We start from the raw sequence: 3,500 nt of genomic DNA, 5'->3' as shown, positions 1-3,500 counted from the left end.
GGATCGACAGGACTTCTCACTACAACGTCCGCTTCTAGCTAACTGTACGCTAGGCCCGAGTGGCCTTCAGGTAGTTTATCACGCGACGTTGCGCCTACGGCTCGGCTTTCCAAGACACGGTAGGACTTCCTAGACAGGTCCCGGGCGACTAAATCGCCTACTGTCTCTCACGGCTGAACTTCCTGCGAAGCTCTGCCCTAGGTGTACTGTCTTGCGACGGTCTACCTTCTCGCTGCACTAAAGGCCTTTCGTACCTATTGCAGCACCAACTCCGTGTTACTAGCTCGCACTAACAACACGCTCTAAAACTTAGTTAGAAGACAGTCCGCCTAAGGCTTATGTCTAATTGGGATCGAATACAAAATGTAAGGGGCTGCGCTCTAGGGAGCAATCGCGAGGTATACAAGAGGTTGTATTCGATAAGGAGCTATCTACTCTACTTACGTGGTATTTATTTACTTATCGGAGAAAGGTTATGCCGGAGTATCTGAGCGCATTGTCTGAGCGCTGCTCGGTCTGAACGTAGTTCAGATGGTGCGCGCGCAGCTTGGCCCGAGATTCCATCGAGGAGCTATCCAAAGGGCGTTCAGCCCGTTACATAAACTAGGAGATACACAACAAAGAGTTGTATGCTATTATTGTAGCATTTAACAAGTAGAGGTCTAAGTTAGCCTTAGTGTAACGGGCTGAACGCCCTTCGCCTCCCATACTCGTCTACGACCTCGTTTACTCCACCTGCCCGGCCCGATTGTTACCCTAGCAACCAGCATTGTATATAGATAGCTACGTAGCCGAGAGCTTAGCTCTCTATCGAATACAATCTTGTTACCTTGGCCTGTCCGATCGTGCTCCCGAGCTTAAGACTACCCTCCGGGGTCGAGCCCCTTACACTTAGCTCACTCCTAAGTCTAAGTGTACTCTAACCACCGCTCGCTAGAGTATTTTATAACTACTAAGGTTCTAAACACTAGATAAGTAAGATAGGCTAAACAACTCGCGTTGTTTAACTTCTACATCTAATACACGCCTAGTAAGAATAACGCTTACGCTAATATCCTTAGCTATTATAAGTAGGATATATAGCACTTAAGAACTGCCTAAATTAATAACTATTTGCAGGTCCTTCTAGGGCCGCACTAACTTAATAACTAAATTAACTCTAAACTTGCTAAGGCATATGTAGCACAACTATTAGAACAAGCTACCTCTCTATTAGTAGTTAAGCCCTCTTAGGAGACTATGTCCCTAGACTCTCTTAAGCTAATTAAGCTCTTGTTGCAACAGAATTAGACGTTGTTTAAAAAGGAGCGCTGCTCTCTCCCAGACAAGTACTAGATAGAGAACAGACTGCTGCTCTATTCGAACTGTCTCTGCGTGCTACCAGACTCCCCCGCCTGCACATAGCTAATCCAAGAGGCCTACGATTAGGTCTCTTTAGCCCACCTAAGTGTAAAGAAGACTTATTAGCTACTGTCTTAGAAATACTATTAGAAAGGCATAGAAGCTACCTACAAGAGGTACGTGTGGAATTGCCTAGCCTGCTATAAGGCCCATCTAAGACAGACCTAAGTTCTAGGGCTAATTTACCTCCTCCCTATTCCTAATTAGCTAATACAACACCTCTATATTAACTTTAAGGAATTTCTTAAGGATAAAGCTAGATACAATTAGATTATAGTTGTAATTAACTAGTTGTCTAAGTAGGCTATCTCTATCCCTTGCTACAAGATAATTAATGCAAGGGGTATAGCTAAACTCTTTGTCTAGTAGGTGTATTAATTTAGACACACCCTAGAGACTATTATCTCTAATTAAGGACCACAGTTTGTGTCTAGTTTCTAGTCTAAGTTTTGTCGAATCTTAGGCGTTAAAGTTAAGCTATCTACTTGTAACGGGCTGAACGCCCTTTGGATAGCTCCTCGATGGAATCTCGGGCCAAGCTGCGCGCGCACCATCTGAACTACGTTCAGACCGAGCAGCGCTCAGACAACGCGCTTAGATACTCCGGCATAACCTTTCTCCGATAAGTAAATAAATACCACGTAAGCAGAGTAGATAGCTCCTTATCGAATACAACCTCTTGTATACCTCGCGATTGCTCCCTGGAGCGCAGCCCCTTACAAATTGTATCTTGTACGAGCTTAAACTATAAGCTAATAACCTCTAGGTCTTCCTAAAGGGCTCTCTAATAGTTCTTTACCTAATTAAAAGCTATCTTAAGCTCCTCTATATAAGTAATAAAGCGCTAAGCCTAGTTTTTACTAATAGGTACCCTACTATAAGCAGCTAGCAATTAATTAGCAATATCTACCACCTCACATAGCTAGGGCGCAAATCCTTGCGCGTTAAGGTTAAGAATATATTGTACAATAGTCTATTCCTCTGCTATAGTAAGCTTCTAGACTCTAGGTTATGTATTAAGTTAATTAGTAATTCTACAAAGCTAATTAGAGAGCCGCTAATATTGTACACTATAGGCTGCTATAGTACGTCGTAAGGTCTTAAATTAGCTAGTAGTAAAGGCCTAAAGCGTAAGGTTAATCTTACCTTCTTTGTACGATAAGATAGCGTTACGTTGTAGAGACATAATATATTCTTTGTCGTGTTCGCAGTGCCAAGAAAAAGTGGCTGGCTCACTGGTTTGGCCGCCTCACTGGTGTAGTACGTTATATGAAAATAGCAACTGCGCGAAATATTATGGACCTGGAAATATTTGCAATGTGTTCCGCAAAACGACGTGTTTTTTTTGTTTTTTTTTGTTTTGTTTCTAGTTCCGTTGCTTGGACTTTGATTTTGACTTTGACTTTCCTGGACTTTACCATGTACATAAAAGTACCAAAGTACCAAAGTAAATAAGTAATTAGTCCCGCTTATCCTTTTTCTTCTCTTTTCTTCTCATTTCTTTTCTTTTTTTTCTCTAGCGCTTCATATGTAAGAGAAAAAGCCAAAAAAAAAGAAGAAGAAGAAAAGAAAAGAGAAAAGAGAGAGAGAGAGAGGAATAGAGAGAAAAGAAGATAAAAGACACTTTCTCACTTGCTTCAGTAAATAAGTACCCTGTCTATCTATCTATCCATCCATCCATTCAGAAGTGTATTACCCCGATTTTGGGTTTTTCTTTTGTCCAATGCCGTCCCGAGGGGGGGGGGTATATAAAAGTATATATATATATATATGTGGGAATGGGTGTGTGTGTGTGTGTTTGCTCGTTGCAGCCATGTTCGTGGGTAAGTACAGTAATAAAGTAGTTAGTCGTGGTAATAGATGTGGCCCCATGTAAAAGTAAAAAGATTAAAGCCCCCCGGGCTGCTGCGTCCCTTCCCCCCCATCCCATCCCTCCAAATGAGTCGGTTTCGCAAAAGAAAGAAAAAATGGGGATGGCCGCGGCGCAGCTGCTTGGCGTGTTTTCCGCTTTGTCATGATCATCATGGCCGTGGCGAGAAAAGGGGATATGGGGTTTGGTTTGATACTTTGCTTTGCTTTTGGGGGGGGGGGGGGTTTGT

The sequence above is a fragment of the Exserohilum turcica genome (genome assembly GCF_000359705.1).
Source record: "Exserohilum turcica Et28A unplaced genomic scaffold SETTUscaffold_8, whole genome shotgun sequence".
NCBI lineage: Eukaryota > Fungi > Ascomycota > Dothideomycetes > Pleosporales > Pleosporaceae > Exserohilum > Exserohilum turcicum.
Note: the sequence above shows the minus strand (reverse complement) of the source record.